Source organism: Leucoraja erinacea, chromosome 27 (assembly GCF_028641065.1).
Source record: "Leucoraja erinacea ecotype New England chromosome 27, Leri_hhj_1, whole genome shotgun sequence".
In the NCBI taxonomy this organism is placed as follows: Eukaryota; Metazoa; Chordata; class Chondrichthyes; order Rajiformes; family Rajidae; genus Leucoraja; species Leucoraja erinaceus.
This window is the reverse complement of record NC_073403.1, coordinates 19,844,678-19,872,534: the sequence shown is the minus strand read 5'-3', so window position 1 is coordinate 19,872,534 and position 27,857 is coordinate 19,844,678. Positions and strand designations below refer to the sequence as shown.

The following is a 27,857-nucleotide window of genomic DNA, read 5'->3' as shown; positions in this document are numbered from 1 at the left end:
CGTTGTCGGCGGTCGCGGGTTTAGAGGTTAATTTTCAACCTACTATAACAATTAAATAAAGCCCTTAAAACTAATAATAGCTCAAGCGAGGGAATCTTCCAGCGATTTTTCATTAATAATTAACTAGGCTGAAAAACCTCGATTTGAACAGCCTAGGGAAAATCGCGTTTTAAACCTGCCCCCCTCTAAACGGTGCCAAAATCGCGCACACGGGCTGGGACAGATTTTCAGCGACCTTCAGGTACGTTTTGTAACATACCTACACTATGTTGAAAATTTACATGAACAGGTTCTTTCAAATCTCATGCCATCCATTGAGAAAGTGTTAATAATCATGTTGTAAAGGGTCCCCTTGAGAAGAGTGACCATTTTAATTTAAGAAGTTCATTCTGAAACCTGGACTTTGAATGTAAACGAACGAATCTATGAAAGTTTGAAGGATAGGTTGTCTATGGTGGGTTAAGAAAATGACAAGTTTATACCAGTGTACAGGAAATTGCTAGCTTTTCAAGAAATAGTTCATGGTTTGGCACTAACATACATACCTCATAAAGCTCAAAGGTACATTGAGAAAAGTGGTCCACTGTGGATTACAGGAGAAATTAATGATAATAAGAAATCTAAAGAAAAGGCTTGTTAAGTTGCTGGATAAAGCAGGAAGTTTGAGAAATTGTAGTGATTTATTAATTCAGTCAAAAAAATTGAAAATGGAAAAATCGGCACAGACCTCTCAAAAAATATTGGAAAACCATGAAAACCAATACAAATGACGAAGTAATATAAATTAGTTCAGGTAACGAGTCAATGATGTATGCTTGTCATTTGAACCGCCAACAGAACAATGAATTAGTATTACAAGGCTGTAAATGCAATGCACACAAATAATATATAATTAAAAAGTCAACAAATTAATGCCACAATACCAATGTAATAAAAAACTTGCAGTTCTTGCGTGCAAAAGTCCATCGATGTTCATAGTTGAGGTTAGGTGTTCAAGAGCCTGATGGTTATTGGCAAGAAGCTATTCTGGAACTTGAACAATTAATAGATTGTAAGAACTTGATGATCTATATCATAGAATGTTGTAAGCAGTACCTATGATGGCAGATGTTTTTCGTCAATCTTTCAAAATTCAGTAGTTTCTGGAGTAGTTCCTGTGGATTGGAGGGAACCAAACATGATCCACTCTATAATAATGGAGGGAGAGAAAAAATACGGAACTACTAACCCAATAGCCTGACATCAGTGGTTGGAAAATAAATAATATGATAAATCAGAGTCAATGCAGATTTAAAAAAAAAAGATTAATGGAGGTTATTGAGATTGTGTTTAATAGAGTGGATACCATTGAATATACAAGTTAAAGCCATTAGGCCATTAAGCCTCCTATTTATAATTTGTGTGTTCAATGGTATCTACTTTAGATGCATTTTGATAATTTCATGTATTTTGTGTTTTTATGACTGTTGGCAGATCAATTTCCCTCCTGGGATAAATAAAGTTATTTTGTATTGTTTGTTGCATCTCATAATGCTCTGTTACTTACTAAGGTCATGGCTGATCTGATTACTACTTTTCTCTCGAGCCTTATTCGTGTTCTTTGGAACAATGCTTGTTTTCGTCTATTTCAGCCGAGCATGTGCTTGGTGTAGGTGATAGCATCTGTGGACAGTCCAAGTGAAGAGATTTTTGTTGGGAATTGAATAGAATAGTTTCAGATTTAAAATAAATTACTAGTTAATCCACCTACTGATGCTGAGCATATCATTTGGCAGCAACAACTTTGTATTAAAAGGGTTACTGTTTTTATTTAAGTGCTTTGTATTGTTTCTTCATAATTGTCTGTTTTGAAAATAACAGATTCACTTGAACAAGCAGAACAGTTCTTTTCTTTAGTCGTTTGTGATGATGGGGAAGTGATTAGCCTGTGGTTTGCTCAACCCATTTGGTTATCAACAATCAAGAGAAACAGTGGTTATTTGTCACATGCACTGAATGCGAGCCGGAACTAAGAAAATCTTGCTTGCTGCTGCTTTACAGCCACATTAGATGCGATGACAATTATAGAAACTTAGAAAATAGGTGCAGGAGTAGGCCATTCGGCCCTTCGAGCCTGCACCGCTATTCGATATGATCATGGCTGATCATCCAACTCGGTATCCCATCCCTGCCTTCTCTCCATACTCCCTGATCCCTTTAGCCACAAGGGCCACATCTAACTCCCTCTTAAATATAGCCAATGAACTGGCCTCAACTACATTCTGTGGCAGAGAATTCCACAGATGCACCACTCTCTGTGTAAAAAATTATTTTCTCATCTCAGTCCTAAAAGACTTCCCTCTTATCCTTAAACTGTGACCCCTAGTTCTGGACTTCCCCAACATCAGGAATAATCTTCCTGCATCTAGCCTGTCCAACCCCTTAAGAATTTTGGTAGTTTCTATAAAATCCCCCCTCAATCTTCTAAATTCTAGCGTGTACAAGCCGAGTCCATCCAGTCTTTCTTCATATGAAAGTCCTGCCATCCCAGGAATCAGTCTGGTGAACCTTCTCTGTACTCCCTCTATGGCAAGAATGTCTTTCCTCAGATTGGGGAAGCAACACAAAATGGCGCTGTCTCTCCGCGCAGTGGGCCCGGTCGGGATCAGGCTGCCATTTGCACTCCACACCAAAGATCCATTGAGCTCGATGCCTCTTGTCTACTCCAGGTAAGTAGTGGAATATTGCGTTGCAGGAGGGGGAGTATGTTTTTTATCCTCGGTTCAAACTACCCGTGAGGTGGTCTAATCTGGCCCGCGGGATAAGTGAGTGCCCATTTCTCTGACCTGGGGGGGAGGGGGGGGGGGGGGGGGGGGGGTGCGGTGCGGTGTCCAGTCCAGCGTCTCCATCCGAGGCGTCGTAGCCTCGCCAACGGCCAGCCTGGCGACCAGGCAAGCACCGTAACAAAATAGCTCACGATGGTTTGGGTAGCATTCAGGAATGTCTATGCATGTCACATCATGAATATTACTGAAGAACGGTCTTGACCCTAAATATAATCTATGCCATTTCTCCAGAGATGCTGCCTGATTCACTGAGTTACTCCAGCACTTTGTGTCTATTTTCCCTTCACCCATCTGCCCAAGCCCACTCTCCCCCCTCCTTTCCTATGTTCCTTTCCACCCATAAACCTCTCTCTGCCTTTACATTTCACTCCTCTTTCAAATCTGCTACACGTATCTACATGCATTTTTCTTCTTAACATTTTAATCATAGAATGATGCAGTGTGGAAACAGGCCCTTCAGCCCAACTTGCCCACACCGACCAACATGTCCCATCTAAACTAGTCCCACTCACCTGCGTTTGGCCCATATCCATCTAAATCTGTCCTATCCATGTACGTGTCCAAATGTCTCTTAAACATTAAGATAGTCCCAGCCTTGACTACCTCCTCTGGCAGCTCGTTCCATACACCCAGCACCCTTTGTGTGAAAAAGCTACCCCTCGGATTCCTGTTAATTTCTGAAATATTGGTCATAAATTTGGTGCAAAAATGCTCATGCTCAGAATGTAAGGCTCAGAATGCTTCAGAGAGCATCTAAAACCCCTGGACCCTGGCATCGAGGTACTTCACGTTTCGCGCTCGTGATGTGCACAGTGCGCACATTATTACACATTAAATTTTTTGTAATCCTGTCATGCCAGCCCCATTTTTAAAAAGCTTCGTAGGGGCCTGCAGATGCATTTCTTCTGTTTCAAAGTAAAACTCTCTTTGACATTTGAAGATGTGTTTAACTTTCAAATATTGAATAAAACTATACGATACCTGCCAACATTTGAAAATGAAAAATCTCTGAATGCGCGGGTTAACGGAGTGCGAGCGCCAAAGGCACTTGCCCATTACGGGTGGGATCCAGCTCCTGGATTTAAATGTTTTTTTAAAGTAGTTTGCCGATATAGCGATGTATTCAAAGCTGCCAAGTTTCGTCAGAGCATTTTTAGTGTTTTTTTCCCCCAATGAGCTAATGAAATTCACCGGCCACAACCTACGAGAACCTACGACAACCTTCGACCTACTGGCAACCCACTACCACTGCACCCACAGCACGAGAATTCTCGCTACTCTCCATGGCGGCTTCATTCTGGTCACCGCTAATTTTTCAACACGTTGAAAAATTCAATTCGCGGCGACCATAATAAGGCCGCGACTAGTTCCCAGAATGTGGGAACTCCTCACGACCATGAAGGCGACTACCTGGCAACCACCCGCGAACATGTGGCGACCGGATAGTCTCCTGCAGTCTCCTAAAATGTCGCCTAAGTGGGACAGGCCCATAAAGCTTTATTTGTGCCTGAATAGTATTCCTTTGTCCTGCGCTTTATATTGTTTTCTAATCCTTATAATCTTACATTTATTTTCAGAGTGAAACCGTAGTCGACTTTAGATCCCGAGATAAGAAAATCATGCTGTACACTTTGTACTGATAACATCTGTATGTGTCAAAGCTTAGCACTAATAGATAGATGTAAGCAGGTTAATACTAGGAACAGCTGATGTCCCTCTGTTCAGTATCTTTTCTGCCTGCCAGGAGCAGTATTTTGGCTTGAAACCAATACAGTGTTTACACTTTGGTACCTCGGGAATTACACTACTCCAATATGTTACACTTGATCCATGGACATTATGCTAGCGTGTTTTTAGAATGTGTAGTGTAACATAATTTAAAATCTCACCGGGAAACCTAATTTAATTAATAAATTTACTTAAATATGTTGAAACTCCAAAATGTAACCATTTTAGTGGATCGTTGATTCTTAAATATTCCAATAATCTGTGATTGAATATGGGTAGGATCTACTTTTATAAATGGCTTATTTAATTATTGGGAAAAAAATATCCATTGCTTCTTATTTACAAATCTGTTAAATGTTTTCCTTTCTATTCAGTTAATAAGGTATGTTACGTCTGCTGCATTTTAGATGTTTACTATATCAATATTACCTTTCATATTTTCAAGTGCGATATTAAGACAAAGGGCAGGTGTTTGTAACATTCAGAAAAACTACAGTGATAACTATCGGAAATACAGTGACCTATATATTAAATCAAGAATAACTTGGGTCATTGTTATGGAGTAAATTAGTGACAACTTATGGTGCAATTGAACATTCTTCGGAATATATTACTGTTGAAGTCTGCATTGGAATACAAATAAAGGCATGATGTAATGATACATATTCATTTTCCACCACGTTTTCGTGGTAATAAATAAATTTAGGACTGGCACATTTGGGTGCTAATTGAATTTTTTGATGATTTGATCAATCATTGTTATTGTCACAGTCTTTCAGGCCTTGAAAATTTATTTATTTAGAAATGAATTATCTTATTTCTACAAGTGATTTGAGTCATTCGAATTTCTAGTTTATGCTTCCTCCATTACACTCTATCATATCAATGTTTCAGTGTAAGTATATGAAAATTCTCACTGCTATTTCTTCTGCCTGCAAATATCAGTATCCCTTATAATCCCTCACCATGGCTCCTATGCCCTATTAAAGTTATTCCCTGCTGAGGAACCAAAGCAATAATGAGCATTTGATAATGTGGTGCATAGGCTGGATAGCTGATGGACCAATTTTTATTTTTGACTATTCAGTCACCATCAGTTTTTTTATTGCGGCCTGGATTAATACAATTATTATTAATTTCATTTGGATTTGGTGACCTGATAGGGACATACACATTCATATTGGAAAAGAAAGGCCCATATAGACTGAGGAAATAAAATCTTTGGTCAATGTACTGGGAACATTTTGGAAGACTGAGCTACGGATTGTAGTAATTGTTGTTCTGCAATTAAAAAACTGCTGGGGTAGCCCAGAAGAGGAGAGTCTGCAGAAAGTGGAAATCTATGATAATATTGCAATTGAATTGGCCATTCTAACACGGATTGCAAAGGCTGTTTAACTTAAGTTGTGGATTTCAGTCCTGAGGCCTGTAACAGAAGATGAGATTAAGGACACAAAGTGTTGGAGTCACTCAGCTGGTCGGGTAGCATCTCTGGAGAACATGGATAGTTGATGTTTTGGTTCGAGATCTATCCTTTTTGTGTATTAACCAGTGTCTGCAGTGCCTTGTTTCTACTATAAGATGCTGTTTCATCAGCTTGCATTTAGGTTTCAGCAGAACAGTGTAAGACGCCAAAGTATAAGGGATCAGGGTGGAAATGGGCGAGGAATTAAGTTGACAGACATTAGAAGAGGTATTCTATAAATTATCATTCAATCTGTTTTTAATTTCTCCAATGTAGTGGAGACTAAGTTGTGAGTACTGAATGTAAAATATTAATTTGGAAGAAAACCATGTAAATCGCTGCTTTACCTGGAAGGAACATGTGGGTTTGTGGATGGAAAGAGCAAGGTGAAACAGGATTCCTAAAGTGAACATGAAATTCTTACTTGCTGGAAGAATTTCATTATTGTAAGGGGGGATTCAGCAAAGGTGCAAAAAGAGGGTGATGTATTTAGAGCTCTAGCTGTTCATTGTGGAAGTAGCAAATGGCTGTGGGGAAGCTGTCGAGACGTTGTTTTAGGCTTGTACCTTATCCTGATGGATGGGAATAATGCCAATGGTGTGTTCTTTATTTTGCTGCAGGCAGCGACTACGATACATCCCTTCGAACAGGGAGTGATGCTTCGCTGTGGACGAGCAGTGTCACCTTTTGATTTTGCCTTGTAGGAGGTGATGGCATTCAAGCCCTGTCACTGTTGCCGAACATCTGTCTCATCCTCCGGCTTAGAGCAGAAGTCCCTTTTGACCTTTTTGATGGCCTTACCAAGGTCGTATCTGGACTTCTTATCTGCATCGCCAGACCTGAATGCCCGGGATTTGGTCTTCAGAGAATGCGGATCTCATGGTTCATCCAAGGCTTCTGGTTAGAAAACACTCAGAAGGTTTATGTTGCAGTCCTCCACACATTTCCTTATGAAGTCTGTAACGACTGTGGCGTATTCATTCAGGTTCCTTGGCGAGTCCCTGAACATTGCCCAGTCTACAGACTCCAAGCAATCCTGGAGTTGTTCCTCGTCTGCCACGCCTGCACACCACGAATACCATAACCAACCTCTGACCATGAGGACGTTAGTGCCAGATGTACGTCCCTTCTCTTCTCCCTTTGCCCCAGATGAACCTCCTGCGTGAAACGGTCCATACTCCCGCCAGTTGGTGGATGGAGAACTCGACCGGTATTCAGGCTGGACAGCTGAGTCTGACTGGGGACTATGACTAACACCGTCAGGGGGGGTGAGCCATCGGTGTCTCTATGAAACGTGCGTTGAAAACAGAGCATTCTTCGCCTCAGCTCCCTTGTGTGTAAAGCCAGCCTTGAACATTAAGTCCTAGAGCCACTTTTGACCTTTTTTCTAGTGACTGTACTTATCTGCATCGTAGGATGCCCGGTAGGGAGAGGGATCCGAAGTCCCCCTACTGGTTAGCTGCAGTCTTACTTGTAGTCCTCCACACCCTTATGAAGTATGTAACGACTGTGGCGTACGACCACGTTTCCATACTCCATGATGCCCCCCCTCTCTCCCCGTTGGACGAAAACCTTCAGCTCAACTCGGGTTTTAAGGTACAGTACTTGCGAGTCTCCACGAGGTTGGGGATTCCTCTGAGATCGGGGGATTCCCTTACAGTCGGCACCTCCAGCTCCGTTGCTGTTGGGAGATCCTGCCCGACTGCCTCGATTCCGGACTCCATGAATGCCTCCCCGGGTTTACAAGTACAGTACTTACTGTACCTGCACGCCTCTGAGAGGTCGGGGATTCCCCTCCGATCGGGGATTCTCTTACAGTCGCTATCTTCGGGAGTATGCAGATTCGTTGATACAGGCGAGCTCAGAAATACTATATTTGAAGATTTTCTGTTGTGCCGCTGGCAAAATGTCGCCACAGGTAGGCGCCATATTAGTTCTGGAATGACAAAGAGGTGTAGAGATAGCAGTTTCCCAAGATGCAAATAAGTCAGCTGGGACCTGTGACTGACACTGTTAAAACAGCAGACAATATCACAGGTGTCGGATGTTAGTAGGAAGAGACTTGACCAGGGAAGAAAAAAATAGAATCAAGTCGGAAGATATTATATTGTGTTCAAAGAAATGTGCATGGGGGGGGGGAAGACATTGAAAGAGGAGCTCAATGTCATGCTGGGCACAGAATGGATGAAAATAAGGGGCATGAAGCTGAGACCTCTTCTAAGGGCAGACTGCTTGGCATCAGAGGGAGAGATTGGAAGGGATTGTGAGATCATAATGGGTATGAATTGGGGAGGGATGAAGTCAGAAAAAAAAGGAGGAAAATATTCTGAGGAGTGTTGAAATTGAATGGGAAGCATTTATTGAATCCCTAAACATTTGCAGTTATCGTGGGTAGATCTTGAGAATGAAAGAATTTGCTAATTGAGAATTGGGTGACAATAACATCTAGCACCTGATATTCGGAATTTCATATTGCCATTTCCTTGTATCTTGGCACAGTAAAGTTTCAATTAAATTAAAACTGGAGCTGCACAGATGGTGCATTTCATAATATCATTCTTATCCCACATCTTAGATAGGCATATCACATAATATCATTCTTATCCCACAACTTAGATAGGCATATCACCCTGATTTTAGATTATATAACTTTATCCTGTTTATAATTCAATTGATTTCTTTTTCTCCATGCATTATCCTTATTAGAATCAATAAATCACCTCATGAATTAATTCCCCTCATTTGTTGCATTTAAGTATTTTGCACATTTCCAAATCTGTACGCCATTTGATTAGAATTATTTTGACTATATTTCTGTAATGCTAATTATATTTAATTTATCCATGTAAGAAACACTTTTTATTAGAATATTTGCTTGATTGCAAGTTCTTTGCCTTTCCTTTTACATAATTTCATCAATATTTTTTCTTTCTCCTGCTTAATTGGAGTTAAACCCATTAAACCTTGGTTTGCATCCTTCTCTCATTTTAATGTACTTGCTATTGATGCTCTCCTGTACCTGTACAATTAGTCCTATATTTGTTTTTAATACATTGCCTACAATTCCGTTTATGAACATTTCAGCACCATCACCCTCGCCCCACTCCCAATGCAAATTTTGTTTCAGTGGTGTCCATCAATTCTGCTGGAAAACCAAAATCTTGACTTCCTGGGCTCAGCTGCATCCGGATGTGCCTAAATGCTGCTTTAATGCCCTAAGTTTAGCACGTGACCTCCAAACCAACATTGTTTATGTAGTTTATCGGTGCATAGAGAATATGTAATAGTCGATCATTTGGTCACTATCGTATTGCCATATTCATGCGCCTCAGGTACCAAAGTACCCACCAATGTGGGTACTTTTTTTTGCAGAATTCTCTCTGTAAAACTTGGTACCACAATTTGGCTGCTAAACTTTCTCTTCTCTGCTCCTTTCTTGACAGGCTCCTGGATTGGTTCTATTCCTGATACTCCCACCTATCAACTCTTCAATCTCCGCATCATTTCCCACCAGAGGAGACATTTGGAGCGCACCTGGGATGATTGCTCCAATCCCTCTGCTTCACCATCATTCTAACATCCTTGTGTTCCTTCTCTGAACATCAAGGTCTCATTTTGTACTCTGTGGCTACTTAGATGTCATTAACACGAACCATTTCCCCCAAATATTTTGGTGCTGAGCATGACAGAGTCAGACTAAGTGGATGGACTGATTTGCAGCAGTTGGAGGTAGCACCTTCAGAACGAGGTGCTAGAAAACAAATAATATTCCATGGTGCATAAAGTGTTGTGTATTTCAAGTTTAGTTTTAATTAGAATAAAGATCTGAAAAGATAGTGGAAAAGCTGTAAATATTTAAATTGCTCAAAACTCTCTTCTCATTTTTCCTTTTGTCCATCAGTTGATTTACTTAGAACCTTTATTGCTCATCACAACAAGCTTCAAATTGCAATTTATAGACACAGAGGGGAACAGGCCCTTCGGCCTACCTGATTCACCTTTAAGTGCCCAATTACACTAATCTTTCATTCCTAAAAAGTACCCCAGATTCTACCACTCACCAACACAATTAGGGGCATTTTACAGTGACCAATTAACGCACTGACCCATGCGTCTTTGGGATGTAAGAGGAATCGTAAATACCCATGTGGTTGTCTACACACTCTGTATAAATAGTGCTAGAGGTCAGGTTGGAACCTGGTCCCTGGAGGCAGCAGCTTTACATATTACACCACTGAGTTCAAAAGTCATCACTACTACAACCCATTCTGTTTTTAGCCCAAGCAGCATTAAATTAATTCAATAACAACGTGGAAGTGACATCACTTCCAAATTCTAACTTGGTCATACTTCATTAGTAATTTATTTCTCACCAGTTGCCCACCTGGTAATGTCAGGAAAGCATTGGCACACGATTGAGTTGGTTTCCAAGCGATGTTTAAGAACAATAGAACTTAATATTTTGTAATGTATAACTGTTATCTTAGTCATATTTCTGAAGCCTATATTTATCTTCCAAAATAAAAGCAAGAGCAGTCAATGATTTGTATTATGAAATGCAGATGTTGAAAGATTTTAATTTCTATTTCAGGAATATTGAAATAAAATTAAAATCCTCATGTATGTTCAAGCAGAATCTTTCAGTTTTGAGTATGATGCCAAAAGTATTGGTGATGAAGGATAATGCAAATTTATTAACTGATTTAAAAAATCTTTGTTCAACAAGCCCACCCAAATCAGATTTGAAAAAAAAAGTGTTGCCAATTGTGTGCAGCAGTGTATAAATTCATCATATACACAAATTCAAATGGTTACGGTGAGAATTTTTTTTTAAGGATACAGCATGGAAACAGGCCCTTCAGTTTAACCCAGTCCATATCAACCATCAGTCACCCGTTCACACAAGTTCTATGTTATTCCACTTTTGTATCCATCCCTTGCACACTAGGGGCAATTTACAGAGGCCAGCTTGTCTACAAATCCATGTCTTTGGGAGATGGGAATAATTCGGAGCAACCAGAAAAAAACCTACACAATCCCAGGGAGATTGTGCAATCTCCACACAGATAGCACCCAGGTCAGGATTGAACCCGGGAATCTGACATTGCGAGACACAGCTCTACTATTTATGCCATTGTGCTGCCGTTTATTCTAATATTTTTTTAATCTGTTTCTCACAAATTTGGTTCCAAATTCATACAGTATAGAGGTGCAGATTTTCCGCATCCACATGCTATTGTTCTTATTGCATCAATACAAGAAAATGAAGTAACCAAGAAAATTGGCACGGGCAGGGTTGTATATGTTGTCCATATGAACTTCAGCAAGGCCGTCTAAAGTTACTGGCCTTTAATGGCGGGCTGCACTAGAAGTTTTAGATCACATGGGATCCAAGTAGAGCTAGCTAACAGTATGCAGACTGGTTAATAGAAGGAATCAGAGCGTGATGGTCGAGGGTGGTTTTCGGACTTGAAGCCTGTGACGAGCAGTGTGCCTCAGTGAGCAGTGTTGGCCTCATTTGTCATCTATATCAACAATTTGGATAAGAATGTACAAGGCATGATCAGTAAGTTTGCAGATGATGCTAAAGTAGGTGGAATCCCAGACATCGAAGAAGGATATTAAGTATTACAGAAGGGGTCTTGATCAGCTGGGGGAGTGGTCTGTGGAATGGCTAATGGAGTTTAATGCAGATAAGTGAGGTGATGCATTTCGGGATACTAGGGCTGGACCTACACAGTAAATGGTAGGGCACTTGGAAGTGTTGTAGAGCAGAGTGATCTAGGTGTACAAGTACATAGTTCCCTGAAAGTAGTGTCACAGGTAGATGGGGTAGTCAAGAAGGCTTTCAGCATTCATGGCCTTCATCAGTCAAGGAATTTAATATAGTTGGAAAGTTGGAAATAGAAGAACTAGTACAAGACACTAGTGAAGCCACTGTTGGAGTATTGGTTCAGTTTTGGTCATCCTGCTATAGGAAGGGTGCCATTAAGTTGGAACGGGTTCAGAGACGATTTGCACGGATGCTGCCATGACTGAGCTGTAGGGAGATTTTTTAGGCTTGGACTTTATTCCTTAGAGTGTAGGAGGCTGTGGGTTGATTTTATAGAAGTATATCAAATCATGAGGGGCACAGAGGGCGAATGCAGAGTCTTTTCTCTCCCCCAGGGTGGAGGTATCAACAACTAGAGGGCATAGGTTTAAGGTGAGAGGGGGTAGATTTAATTGACAACTTGATCATGTAGACGGTTGTGGGTACATGGAAGAGCTGCAAGTGGAAATAGTTGAGACAGATACCATAACAACATTTAAAAGACATTTGCACAGCTACATGGATAGGAGAGTTATGTGGGCCAAACTCCAGAGAAACTGCCTGACCTGCTGAGTTGCCTCAGTACTTTGTCTATTTTTACAGGTAGGTGGGACTAGTTCTGATGGGGCTTCTTAGTTGGCGTGAGTTGCGCCAACAGGCCTGTTTCTGTGCCTTATTCTAATGCAATCTTGGATGAATCTTAGCTTTGGAATATTGTTCTGAATCATCACTGCCTTTCTACTTCTCTGTCCTTTGTTCCTCAAAATCTAGTTTATTAGTCTTTGTGTCAATTATATTTAACATTTTTAATTTGTATAAATCCAAGTTGTTAAATCAGAAGTTTGCAGATCTGCATAGATGTGATTAGTTTGCAAATCTGACATCTGGTGAGTTATCTACTGAGGGTTTGAAACATTCTTTCAGCTTCCAAATTTTGTTGTACAGGTGCACAACCTTTTATCCGAAATTCCAAATAACGAAAAGCTCCGAATAGCGGCCATTTTTTCGGTCCTTGAAGAAAGGTCCTTGAAGACGTTCACCGAGGGCAGCCCGCAGAGGTGACAGCGGAACCTCCGGTCGGTCCTCAAAGAAAGGGGAACTAAATCCCCATTCATAAAAAGAGGTGAGGGTATATTGCGCGGGAGGGTTAATAATTGACAATTTGATGCTGCCTGCCCGCTAAGTTAAAAAGTTCCCACGGTAGACTCATGATACACAATGTATCGTGAGTCTTGCGTGGGAACTTTTTAACTCGGCGGGCAGGCAGCAGCAGATTGTCGCTCCCTTCAGTTTCTCTGGAGTTGGAGGGACAGGGAGACACAGCGGCTTTTGAGAATGGTGGGCAATCACTTCCAAAGTTCTGCCCACACAGTCAGTACACCTCTTTTACACTTGTCTCCCGCACTAAGATCATCTCGCAGAGAATGATCCCAACCTAACCCTCCCTATTCTCTCCTGTTCTGCAAGAAAAAAATACATTGAAGACTCAAACTCACGATCGAGTAACTGCCGGGATCGAGGCGCAAACTCGCGACCTTGAGGATATGAGCCGAGCACTCTACCACTGAGCCAGCCGTTAAAATCTACGCTAAAAATCTTCCATTCCGAAAGCCAAAAAATTCCGAATTATGAAAAGTGTCTGGTCCCAAGGCTTTCGGATAAAAGGTTGTGCACCTGTACTTCTAAAAATGTATTTTGCGGCAACTAGTTTTCAATATTTTATCATATTGCAACACAATAAGATGAAGTCTTTTCAGTGACTCCTGTCCTTCATCTGTTATGTTCTTCATCTGTTTTTGTTCTTCTTTGATGTAATTGATTGTATTGTAAATTTAAATATTGCTTCTGCTCTGAATACTCTCAAAATGCATTCTCCATCTATCGTAGAGCAATATGCTAATTAATCTTTGCTGCCACCAGCTGACAGCTTAATTTAAATTACTTATGTTGCTCTGTTAATCACAATAATTCCACTCACAATCCACTGAAAATGAGACATAGGCAGTGATGTTATATCTGAATTGAAAATGAGACATACAGTGCTGTCCATAATGTTTGGGACAAAGACCCATCATTTATTTCTTTGCCTCTGTACTCCACAATTTGAGATTTGTAATAGAAAAAAGTAACATGTGGTTAAAGTGCACATTGTCAGATTTTATTAAAGGCCATTTTTATACATTTTGGTTTCACCATGTAGAGATTACAGCTGCATTTATAAATAGTCCCCCCATTTCAGGACACCATAATGTTTGGAACACATAGCTTCACTGGGTTGTAATTTCTCAGGTGTGTTTAATTGCCTCCTTAATGCAGGTATAAGAGCTCTCAGCACCTAGTCTTTCCTCCAGTCTTTCCATCACCTTTGGACACTTATTGCAGACCAAAGTTGTGCCAATGAAAGCCAAAGAAGCCATTATGAGACTGAGAAACGAGAATAAAACTGTTAGAGGCATCAGCCAAATATTAGGCATACATACCAAAATCAACGTTTGGAACATCATTAAGAAGAAAGAGCACCAGTGAGCAAAGGGACAGACAGGCCAAGAACGACTTGCACAGCTGATGACAGAGGAATTCTCTGTATAATAAAGGAAAAAACCCCAAACACCTGTCCGACAGATCAGATACACTGTTCAGGTGTGGGTTTGTAAATGACCACTGTCCACAGAAGACTTCAGGAACAGAAATATATAGGCTACACTGCAAGGTGCAAACCACTGGTTAGCCACAAAATTAAGATGGCCAGGTTACAGTTTGCCAAGAAGTACTTAAAAGAGCAACCACAGTTCTGGAAAAAGGTGTTGTGGACAGATGAGACGAAGATTAACATATATCAGAGTGATGGCAAGAGCAAAGTATGGAGGAGAGAAGGAACTGCCCAAGATCCAAAGCATACCACCTCATCTGTGAAACACGGTGGTGGGCGTGTTATGGCCTGGGCATGTATGGCTGCTGAAGGTACTGGTTCACTTATCGTCATTGATGATACAACTGCTGATGGTAGTAGCATAATGAATTCTGAAGTGTATAGACACATCCGATCTGCTCAAGTTCAAACAAATGCCTCAAAACTCATTGGCTGGCGCTTCATTCTACAGCAAGACAATGATCCCAAACGTACTGCTAAAGCAACAAAGGAGTTTTTCAAAGCTAAAAAATTGTCAATTCTTGAGTGGCCAAGTCAATCACCCGATCTGAACCCAATTGAGCATGCCTTTTATATGCTGAAGAGAAAACTGAAGGGGACTAGCCCCCAAAACCAGCATGCTAAAGATGGCTGCAATACAAGCCTGGCAGAGCATCACCAGAGAAGACACCCAGCAACTGGTGATGTCCATCAATCGCAGACTAAGCAGTCATTGCATGCAAAGGATATGCAACAAAAATACTAAACATGATGACTTTCATTTACATGACATTGCTGTGTCCCAAACATTATGGTGCCCTGAAATGGGGAGGACTATATAAATAAACACTGCTGTAATTTCTACATGGTGAAACCAAAATGTATAAAAATGGCCTTTATTACAATCTGACGATGTGTACTTTAATCGCATGTGATTTTTTTTCTATTACAAATCTCAAATTGTTGAGTACAGAGACAAATAAATACATGATGGGTCTTTGTCCCAAACACTACGGAGAGCACAGTAGGCAGTGATATTATATCTGATGTTATGTCTGAAGAAATGGTCTCAACCCAAAACATGACCCATTCCTTCTGTCCAGAGATGTTGTCTGAATTACTCCAGCATTTTGTGTCTATCTTCATGTTATATCTAAAATATCGTCAACTATTTAACTAACATGACAAGGAAGCTAATGAAGGAAGCTGTTACCTTACCAGTAAATATGGACCGAGAAAGCTTCAGATGTGATTTGCGGTTTGTGGAATGGGGTGATTTTTTTTTCTGGGATCTGATTTGTATTTGTATCCCTAAATTGAGGAAGTAATAGGTTGTCACAAGCTTTCACTATATTTACTGCCTGGTAAAAGGTGTTAAGGTTTGAATAGATTTGGGATTCCCACAAAATGAAGGAGTCCCCCAACAGTCATAAGCTTAGTTCTTAATGAAGCACAATTCTTTGATTGAGGTGTAAAAGTCCCCATGCAACTTGATCCTTGACTTTCTCATCAACAGACCACACTCAGTGCTAATTGGCTACACTTCCTCCTCAATAACCAACAGCACACGAGCACCTCGGGTTGGTGTGCTCTGCTCGCTCTCTACCCATAACTGTGTAGCCAGACACTGTTCCAACACCATCTTTCAATTCGCTGAGGACACCACCATTGTTGGATGAATCACGGATAACGTTGAGTCAGAGTACAGGTTGGAGATGGATAATCTAACTGAATGTTGGCAAAACATCAACCTTGCTTTCAACATTAGCTAGACCAAGGAACTGGTTGTTGACTCTTGAAAAGGGAAGCTGAGAACCCTCAAACCTGTCTTAATCTATGGGTGGGTGTGGGAGCGATTCAAGTTTCTGGGCATACATATCTCTGAAGATCTGCCCTGGGCCCAGCACATTGATGGAATCATAAAGAAAGCCCATCAACGGTTATCCTTCCTTAAGAAGATTGAAGAGATTCTGTATGTCGACAAATACTCTCTTGAACTTCTACAGGTGTACCTTTGAGAGCATACTGGTTGGTTGCATCATGGCTGTTTGGCAACTTGAATGCCAGGCAATGAAAGAGATTACAAAATCGGTAATCAAAATCACGGGACCCCTACTATCAAAAGGATCTATAAGAGGTGCTGCTCAAAAACACATCCAGCATCGACAAAGACCCACACCATCCTGGCTATGCTCTCATTTCACTCTTACCTTGGGGAAGAAGGTATATAATAATAAACTTTATTACGGACTCAAGGTCCAGACAAGGGGCAACATTACATTAAAAATGCATTGCATATCAAATATCATAAATATATATAAAATCATGGTATATCACATAAAAACATCATAATTTATATATTTTTCAAACCCACAATACTTAAGTTAAAAGTCCAGATTAAAAGATGATCAATGTCCTACAACGAGACAACGATACCAGTGTCTCCACAGCTGAGATTCGTAGCGTGTAGTGCTAACCCTTATGTTTGTCAAGGCCACAATAAGCACATATATGAGTCTGAACATCATGACCACCCAGGTTCAAGAGTAGCTTCTTCCCAACTACCATCAGGCTCGTGAACGCTAACTCGACACTGAACTGGACTGTCTCGGTTGCACTAAGGACTTTGGGCTTTTTTACATGTATTTTGGTTATTAAATTATTGATATTTTGTAACTATGTTATCTCTGAGTATTGTGTTTACAGGCTTATTATGCTGTTGCAAATAAGAATTTCATTGTTCTGTTGTCGGTGCATATGACAATTAAACACTCTTGAAAAATAAACTTACATCTGTGGAACTATGTCAGTAATTAGTCAGTACTTTCAGAGAAAGAGGAGGAAAATTTATTTTTGGCCTGACTTAAATTATACAACACTTCAAGTATCAATATTTGCATAAAACCATATTAGATATTTCTTAAGTGCAGATGAATAATAATAAATATTTATCATTTATCAATTTAAGCAGAATTTGGAAAAGCAAGAAAGGTGAAAATCTGTGAGGCAAGTAGAAGGAAAAAGCATAGCAATTACTCTCAGCCATGTGGATTCGTCCAGTGTCAGGATAACTAGTTCTAACCTGTCATCATAAATATTCCCAAAATAACACGTCGAAGCTTCAAGTTTAGTAACTTTTGGTAATGTAGCTCCCAGGAGAAGCTTGTCTGAAAGCATGTCTATGCTTGGAAAAAGAACAGAAAACCTCCAATTCATGTTTGCTGATCTCCAAATCTGCATTGAGGTAAAATAATACTAATAAGTTTATTTAATTTAAAGATGCAGCATGGAAAAAGGCCCTTCGGCCCACCAAGTCCACGCCGACCATTTCTCGCCACCTTTTCATACTAGTTCTTTATTATCCCACTTTCTCATCCATTCCCTTTAAACTAGGGGCAATCTTTTACAGATGCCATTTAACCTATGTCTTTGGAATGTGGGAGGATCTGCGGGAAATCCATGCAGTCACAAGGAATACGTGCAAACTTCACACAGTCAGCATCCGAGATTTGGATCAAACCCAGGTCTCTGGTGCTGTGAGGCAGCAACTCTACCAGCTGAGCCATCCTTTGTTGCCTTTGTGAAGCCCAGTTCACAAGCATTAGTTGTCGTTGAATGTCACAATTGAGTTCAACTTCATTCAGCACTTGGTACCCAGTCGTGCACCCTACAGAAAGCACAGCTACACATCAACACTAGCAATCACAATTATCAAGAAACAATTATCAACAATTGCAATCACCATTGACTTTTTCACCCACAAGTGAGGAAAAATAAATAAACCTATTGCAGAAAGGTGCTGATCAAACACAAAAGGACACAGAATCCTGGAGTAACGCAACTGATCTGGCAGCATCTCTGGAGAATAATGGATAGGTGACATTTCTGGTCGAGGCCCTTCTTAAGTGATTGTAGGAAGACGAGGAGAAATGTAGGCCAAAGAGGTGGGGAGGTTGATAGACATATGGTTTCAACAAAGGGCAGAAAAAGAAAGGAAGGTATGAGACGGGTTTGAAGAGTTGCAGATTGCAAAGCCAGGGGAAGAAAGAGGTGGTGCATGGGTGGAGGAGAGTTTGGATTGATGACTCTAAATAGTAATAAGGATGTAACAGTAAGTAATTTTATTATTAATTGATCAGTGCTATAGCATAACAATCTGTGCATCGCTAGGTAGTGGACACCCACACTATCCTGGCCACGTTCTCATCTTGTTACTACGTCGGGAACAAGGCACTGGATCCTCTTAACAGTGACCTTTTGTTTCAAGAACATCTTCTTCCAAGCAACCATCAGGATCTTGAACACTGCACAACATTAGTTCCAACTAGACTGTGGGACCCGTTGGATCCCAGTCAATGGACTAGTCCCCCAACGCAATATTCCTCCATTTCCCAATGGAATATTTCACCACTCACCCATTTCCCCCAATGCAACCTGTTCCCCCAACGCAATATTCCACCACTCACCCATAGCCCCTAACTGCGCAGGCGTGGCTCATTTCCCCTCATCTCCGAGCACTCCCCCTCCTCTAAATGTGTGGGAGGGGAGGGAAGTGGGGTGTGGGTGGGAGAGGGGTGTGTGGACAGGGAGGGGGGGGGGGTGGGGGGGGGGGGGGTGGGGGGAGAGAGGGTGTGAGGGGTTGTATGTGGGTGTGAGCGGGAAGGGAGGGGGGTGGGCAGGGGGAGGGAGGGTGTGTTGGTGGGGGGGGGGGGGGGGGGGGGGGGGGGGGGAGTGAGCTTGGAGAAAAAAAGGCGAACAGCCATGGGGAAGAGGGGGGCATCATGGGGGATGGGGGGGAGGAGCCAGAGGGGTATTGGCTGAAATTGGTGGTGCGATGGGGACTCACAGCGGGAGCTGGTTGCTGGTCTTTCTCCTCCACCGGGATAAGTCTCTGCTTTCCGTTTGGCAGCATCTCCGACTCCGGGCTGGGCAGGGTCTCCAACTCCGACGCTGGGCTGGGTCTCCGACTCCGGGCTGGGCTGGATCACTGACTCTAGACTGGGCTGGGTCGGGTCTCTGACGCTGGGCTGCTGCTTGGGGCTGGGCTGCTGCTTTCGGCGGGACTGCTGCTTGGGGCTGGGCTGGGCTGCTTTGGGTCCCTCCGTAAGTCTAGTTGGAAACCTCCGCTGGACATCAGTAAGGATGCGATGGTGCAGGAGGGGGCGGTCCGTCCCGGGGAGTGACGGGAAGAGACTAATCCACACGGCGCTGACAGGCAGGAGAAGAGATGGATCTGCATACGTGCGGTTTTAAGATTTTTATACGTCACTAACTTTTATGACATTCAACCGATCGGAACAAAACTTGGTGCACTCGCAGCACAGGAGAACGGTGAGTGAACTGGTGAAAAATCGTAGCGCTATCGTGAACCGTTTTTGAACAAATAGAAAGACCACCATATGTATAGATAGATATTAGCACGCAACAAAAACTTTTCACTGTACCTCGGTACATGTGACAGTAAACTAAACTCAAACTTTATCTCAGCAACTATGATTTATTGTGGACTGGTTTTGTTGCACTACTTATTTTGGTTTAACACTGCTATGGTTTGGTTACTGAGTATTGCTGATTATAAATTGTATTATTATTTATTTAATTGCAATTGTGTAAATGGGACTGTAATGCTGCAGCAAATGAGAATTTCATTGTTCTGTTTCCAGTGCAAATGAAAGTTAAACACTGAAGGTCTTGAGAAAAACTGCAATATCTAGGTGAAAAGAGCACACTCACATTATCTTGCAGCAACTTTGTGATAGTTATTTTTTTGTACTACTTCAGGGTATAGCACAAGTGCAGTAACTAATGCAGCAATCTGTTGTATAAAATATCTCTGCTTGTGACATGCGCGCGGATAACGTGGCTTTGCATGCAGAAAACCGTGATATGGTCTGTTTTCTAGGAGCAAAAAGATGTTTTGCAGCGCTATGCAATTTTCCCAAGGTTGTCCTGGTGACACGAGTTCCAGACAATACAGTTGTCTGTATTGTTGCTAAAATAGTATTAATATAAACAAAGTGGTATTTTTTTTCCTGGCCATAAATCTTCCAACATATTACTAAATTCTACATACTGAGAAAGAAAGTTTAAGAAAAATACTTAGCAGCAGTAGGAAACTCTGATGCTGGAATCTGGAGCAGAGCACAAAGTGCTGGAGTAACTCAGCAGGTTAGGCAGCATCTGTGGAAGGAATGGATAGGTGACCATTCTTCAGAGAAATACTTGTTTGCGTTCTGTTATATATAAATAATATCTGTAAAAAAAAATAAATTAAAATACGCAGATAATATTATCAGGTCGGTTCGCCTGTTCTATTTGTTCTGTTAATGTCATCAGTAAGGATGTCCCATTGCAACCTAGATCAGCCCCATTTAAAAAAATTAAATTTGCATTCAATAAGCGAGTTCGGTATTCCGAAAAAACAAGGAATCACGGGATTTGTCAAAGGTCACAAGCGATAAAAACTCTCAGCTCAATTCTGCCTGTTAACCTACCAGCCCTGCCGCGGAGAAGCAGCGCTAAATCCAGCTCAATTCTGCCTATCTCACCGGGTTAACCTACAGCCCTGCCTGGACTGACGGGATACCAGCCCGGAGCCGTGGAGTTAGCCCTGCTTCTCCGCGCTGGCTGTAAGCCTGGGCCGTCGTTCCCGTAAGTCCAGGCAGGGCTGGAATTTAACAGGCAGTTGAGCTGGATTTAGTGCTGCTTCTTTGCGCTGGCTGTGGGGCGCTGCTCCTGTCTGACTCCCGACGTCTCTGACCGACTGGGGGGGGGGGGGGGGGGGGGGGGGGGGTAACGAGGAAGGTCAAGGGGCGGTATGACAGCGAATGCGGCGCCGGAGACTCGGGATCGATCCTGACTCGGATGAGGTGCAGGTATATGTCCACGGCTGCCGAGAGTGCTTTCGCTAGTGACATATGACGTGGGCATGCGCAGTCGGAATACCGAACGCACATAGGTGTTTTGTGGAACCATGCAAATCCAGGAAAGTTGTATAATTGGGAGGACTATTTTGTACCTTTTGAGGGTTGGTCATAGTGGTCATAAACTGGCAACACCACCAGGAGTGGAATAACCCCGGCCATGGTGGAGGGACAGGCCTTATCACTGAGCACTCAGGAGGTACAGTGCGCTCTGCGTAGGATCAATCCACGCAAGGCTGCAGGCCTGGATGGAGTCCAGGGAAGGGTACTAAAGGACTGTGCTGTACAGCTGGCGGAGGTATTCACGAGAATCTTTAACCTGTCTCTATCTCTGGCAACGGCCCCCAAGTGCCTGAAAACAGCCACCATAGTGCCGGTGCCGAAAAAGTCTAAAGTCACCAACCTGAATGACTACCGCCCGGTTGCCCTAACTCCAATACCCATGAAGTGCTTTGAAAGGTTGGTCCTCTCCCACATCAAATCCAGCATCCCTGCCTCACTGGACTCTCATCAATTTGCATATAAGGCAAATAGATCAACAGAGGATGCCATCTCTCTGGCTCTTCACACTGTCCTGACTCACCTGGAAAGACAGGGCACGTACGTGAGGATGCTCTTCATAGACTATAGCTCTGCATTCAATACAGTCATCCCCACCAAACTCCACCAGCTAGGCCTCAGCTCGCCGATATGCGAGTGCATCCTGAATTTTCTGACGGAAAATGACGCAGGCAGTGAGGGCCCGCACCTGTCCTCCACTATCACCTTGAGCACCGGCACACCACAGGGCTGTGTACTGAGCCCCATGCTCTACTCCATCTTCACATACGACTGTGTTCCTGCATTCTACACCAACACCATCGACAAGTTTGCAGACGACACAACAGTGATTGGGCTGATCACCAACGGTGATGAAACAAAATACAGAGCGGAGTGTAGAACCTGGCAGACTGGTGCGCACGTAAACAACTTGTCACTAAACACCTCCAAGACCAAGAGCTAATTATTGACTTCCGGAGGTCACATAATGGAGAATACGCCCCGATCTCCATCTACGGGGACAGTGTGGCGAGAGTGTCCAGCTTTAAGTTTCTGGGCACTCACATTTCAGAGGACCTCACATGATCCACCAACACCGCTGCGCTGGTCAAGAAGGCACAGTAACGACTGTTCTTCCTGAGAACATTAAAAAAGACTGGTCTGCCCCAACAGCTGCTGACAACCTTCTACCGCTGCACCACAGAGAGTATATTAACGTATGGCATCTCTGTGTGGTATCTCAGCTGCATGGAGGCAGAGAGGAGAGCTCTTCAGCGCGTCGTCCACAGAGCGCAGAAGATTATTGGGACACAGCTACCAGCCTTGGAGGGCATCTACCACACACGGTGCCTCAGGAAGGCCGTCAGCATCCATAAAGACTCCTCACGCCCTTGTAATGGACTGTTTGAACTACTTCCCTCCGGCAGACGTTACAAGGCCTTCTACGCCCGAACCTCCAGCTCAGGAACTGCTTCATTCCCAGAGCTATAGCGGCTCTGAACCGGCCCTGCTGAGTGTCCCCCACCCCCCCTGGACTGTCTCCCTCGGATGGTCACGTCGCACAGACACATCTGCACTTTAGTCTGTTTGAACTGTTTTGACTATTTTACTGTTGTGATGTTCTTTTTACAAACCATGTTCTCGGGGTATCTAAATCTAAATTTTATTAGTTATTTAAGTTATGACATCGGATGGAACCTGCATACCAAATCTCGTTGCGCTTATGTGCAATGACAATAAAATTTATTATTATTATTATTATTATTATTATTAGATACAGTAGTAGAAAATCTAAAAGTCTAGAAATGATACTGAAGATCTCTTCCCTGGTGATCTGGTATAGATCAGCTGTTTTATAGTTAAAGTGAGGAAAATAAAAATAAAATAGAAGTAAACTTAATTGCAAATTTAAATATTCACAATTTGCTGCTTCTTAAATATGTACTTGTATTTATAAGGGCATTGATCAATACATTTTTGTATATATCTATTTAATGAAATAAATATGGTTTAAAAGTGAATTGCATATATGCATTGCATATCTGAAAATTAACACATTTTACTTGTTTTTATGGATTCAACAGAACAGTTATAGTTCTGTTCTGAGATTGCTATGGTTATGAAATTACTCCATGATAAATGCTTTGTTTTTCCTATCAACTGGAAAATTAAGTATTTCTCTTAATAGAGTTTGTGTAAGATTCTACCAACCCAATTTTATGTTATTGGCTTGTTTATTTAGATCTTCTTCATTGGATCTGGATCCACTTTCATTCTATTGATTTAAATGTTCGTTGAGGAGATCCCAGTCAGAAAACACGTGTAAATTTAATATCTCTTCCACAGGAATCATAGAAACATAGAAAATAGGTGCAGGAGTAGGCCCTTCGAGCCTGCACCGTCATTCAATATGATTATGGCTGATCATCCAACTCAGTATCCTGTACCTGCCAACTCTCCATACCCCCTGATCCCTTCAGCTACAAGGGCAACACAATCCTTCCTCACCCTATTAAGGAATAAGAGAGTTAAGGGTTCTTTAAAAACTAAACTACTGGACTAAAGTTAACGCGCAATTCATTTCTCTCTCTAAACAAATAAATAATAATTGAATTATTTTTTCATCACTAAATCATTTAATGTCGATGAATGAAATCTTAATTTATTCAGTTTATAAAGGTGTCTGCTAGGTTACCATTTTCACAACTTAACAAATGTGAATATATGCCAGCATAGGCCATTGGCTAATTTTCTATTATACTTTAGTTTTAATTAGGAGTAGCTTTTGGCAGAGTTTATGGAGATGCTTGAACAAATCTGGAGAGGAATCCTCTTTCCTGTAATCCCTTCCCCATTCATGGCAAGATGTTCCCCTCTAGTCCAATAATAGTTTGGCTGACTGACTGACAATCAGTATTTCCTGTTGATTTTTGTATTGTCATCTGTGTAATGAATATCATATGATACTGCATAATAATTCAGTGAAATTGGGTAACTTGCTATTCTGTTAATATCTCTCGGTCTCAAATCGGACGTGCTTTATACTGGCAGTCAGAGTTGGGCTGAAGTTGCCCTTAGTGTTACGTACCCAAAAGTTAAAAATAGCGAAGATCCATTTGAACATGCATCTTGGTACTTCTAACGTTTAACGAACATCCTGACTTTGTTATGGTTTAAAAAATGTTGAGAAAAATCAGATCTCGTATCACGATTTTTCACATGGTCCTCATAAATTTGAACAGGCTTATGCTGCCCTTGTAATCCAACATCAGTGATCTGGAATGTGTTTAGAATTAATGGTGATGCTATCAGAGTTCTCATTTATGGTGAAGAAATATCTGGTGATTATTTTTAGAGAATGCATACCTGCAATTAAATTTAGAAAACCAAAAGTTGCTTTCTCTGATCCTCTCATTCTTTACAGGAAGAACTGTTTTGCAGTTGATTTCAGCATAGTCAGACGCCAGTTAATTTTTTGTTTTGAATTTAGAGATACAATGTGGTAACAGGCCCTTCGGCCCACTGTCCGCGCCGACCAGCGATCACCCTGTACACTAGGGACAATTTACAATTTGTTATAAACCTACAATTGTAGCCAATTAACCTACAAACCTGTACATCTTTGAAGTGTGAGAGGAAACTGGAGCACCCTGGGGAAAACCCAAGTAGATAAGTACAGACTCCGTGCAGACAGCACCTGTAGTCAGGATCGAACCCGGGTGTTTCTGTCGCTGTAAGCAAGCAACTCTACCTCAGCGCCACTGTGCCTAATGATGAATGTTTCAATATTTATAGACATATTACTGTAAATACAAAAATATGATATTGCATCATTACATATCTAATTGAGTATTAATGTGAAGCCATTATTACTGCTTAAACATTATGATCTTGTTACAAAGGAGTATCACTGATTACTGCTTTAGATTAACATGGTTTATGTGGGCTTTAAAATCATGATTTCTGCTGTACCTTAATTTCATTTGCCTGATGTAATCTTTATTTCACACTGCATAAACATAAACATATAACTTGTCTTGCAATTGCCACTCTTGACCAGCCAAACCTGTACCTATCTGGTCTGGTTGCAGAGAGCTATTTGGCTGGGTGTCCTTGATTTGAGCAGTGTCACAGGTAAGAGGGTCCCTCAACAATGCATTAAAGAACCCATTTTCCCCTGAAACACCCCTGAACCACCCTTGAAAGATTTGATGGCCACGAGAACCCCAATCGTAACTTTGCCAACTTTTAAAATGCAACTCTGATAATACTTGAGATTCAGATTAGTTTGTCATATTCACAAGAGTGCAATTACATTTCTTGTTTGCCTGAAGCTTATGGAGTAAACAGTAGATGGCAATGATAGATTCAACAATAAATCCAACAACAGCTGTAGAATGGTGCAAAGATCGTGCTGCAATCTGAAGTAGTGCAAGTAAACAACGAAAGTGCAATAATAAAAGAAATAATCGGCGGTTATTGAAGTGGTGCTAAAAGCTCGTTGTAGCATGTTTAGTTTAGAGATACAGCGCGGAAATGGGCCCTTCGGCCCACCGAGTCCACACAACCCCTGCACATTAACACTACTCTGCACACTAGGGACAATTTTACATTTACACCAAGCCAATTAACCTTCAAACCTGTACTTCTTTGGGAGGAAACCGAAGATCTCGGAAAAATCCACGCAGTTCACGGGGAGAACGTACAGCCAAGCACCTGTGGTCTGATCGAACCCGGGTCTCTGGCGCTGCAAGGCAGTAGCTCTACTGCTACTCCACTGTGCCGCCCTGTTGTTGCTGATAGCTTGTTGTATTGCTATCCCTAATTGTGATAGTGGTGTGTATTGGCCTCGGAGACGGTCTTCCTTTCATTTGAAGTAATAACTGTCTTTTATGTCCGCACGCGCGAATTGATGGGCTCAGTTTATTATCTCATCTGAAAGGCTCCAAAATATAAAACAATACTGGAATTCCCCAATACTGGGATTATTTTCACTGAGAGGACGATCACTGTCTTTCCCAAGAATAACATGACATTTGCAATAAATGCTAACCCATATCCCCAGAAAGGACTTTAAGATGATGATGTCTTAGACGTTTCCTTGGCAGCTAATGGATTCTGATGGCCTTTCGTCCATCAGATAAGTAATGTACTGAAGCACTTGCACTATTTCATTGCAACCCCATGATCCAAAGATAATCCATCTGCTAATGACATCCTGAAAAACTTATTGGCTATTGGGTGGCCCGCCCACCCACTCCAACCCCCCCCCACATTCTCAAAATGTGCAGAAAGAACTAGCGTTCTGCAGATCAGGAGGTCACGGCAGGTTACAGCCAGTCACCCGAGGCCACCGGCTTGCTTCTGAATCCACTCCGTCTCCCCCACCCGATGGTAGAAAATGGCGGCGACAGTTATTGTCGCACGGGGCACACGATGAGATGGTGGCCCTGGCTGCCATTACTCCCTCTGGGAAACCTGCAATTCCTCCGTTGATCGCAGGGACACGGGGAATCGTCACGCGAGAGCTGCCGAGACTATCCACGCCGCCTGAGGTCGAGAGAGCTGCCGAGGCTCGCTGCCCTTTCGCAGTCGGCTCCGTCCGAGCCGCCTGCTCACCGAGAGGCCCTGCCCTCTCCTCTCTCCCTCCCATCCTCGGCCATCCTCCTCCTCTCCCTCACCCATCCTCCCCCTCCCCCAATCCCTCCTCCCCTCCCCCTCCCTCTCCCCCCTCCCCTCACCCCCTCCCCCCCATTTCCTCCCCTCCTCCTCTCCCCCCTTCACCCCACTCCCCCCCTCCCCTCCCTCCCCCCCCTCATCTCCCCCCCCTCCCCCCACCCACTCCCTCCTCCTCCTCCTCTCCCCCCCCCCTGCCCCTCCCCACTCTTCCCCCTCTCTCCTCTCTCTCCCCCTATCCATCTCCCTACCCCTCCCCCCCTCCTTCCCCATTCTTTCCCCTCTATCTCCCCCCTCTACACCCTCCCCCCCCCCCCCCCTCTCCCCCCTCACCTCTCCCCCCTTCTCCCCCTCCCCCCCCCCCCCCCCACACACCCCCTTCGCTCCTCCCCATCCACACCCCCCCCCTCCCTTCCTCCCCACCCCTCCTCACCCCCCTCCCCTCTCACCTCTCACCTCTCACCCCCCCACCCTCACCCCCACCACCTTCTCACCCCCCCCCCCCTCTCACACCCCCTCCCCCTCTCATCCCCCCCCTGCTCTCACCCCCTCCCCCCCTCTCACCCCCTCCCTCCTCCCTTCCCCCCCCCCCTCTCCCCTCCCTTCAGTGGATACGGCGGTTCTGGGTAAAAGGAGGAGCAAATTAATTAATCATAATATCAAGGGGGGTAGTTAGCACGTGCACGGGGGTAGTAGTTAGTGTGTGTGACGCCGCATGCCACCACCCCTCCCCCCAGCCCACCCCCCCCTCCCCTGGAAC

At 42.8% G+C, this 27,857-nt stretch overlaps 1 protein-coding gene across 7 annotated transcripts in view; it reads left to right on the top strand.

Annotated features, from left to right (window-relative positions):
• hdac5 (histone deacetylase 5) overlaps positions 1–27,857 on the top strand; it is a 277,929-nt gene that overhangs the window by 27,909 nt on the left and 222,163 nt on the right. For 3 of the 7 annotated variants that reach the window (XM_055657254.1, XM_055657251.1, XM_055657255.1), the window contains exon 2: positions 9,462–9,625. The exons of the other annotated variants lie outside the window; for them this stretch is intronic. The gene's annotated coding sequence lies outside the window, so the exon portion shown is untranslated. The remainder of the gene's footprint in view (positions 1–9,461; positions 9,626–27,857) is intronic. 7 annotated transcript variants of the gene reach the window in all.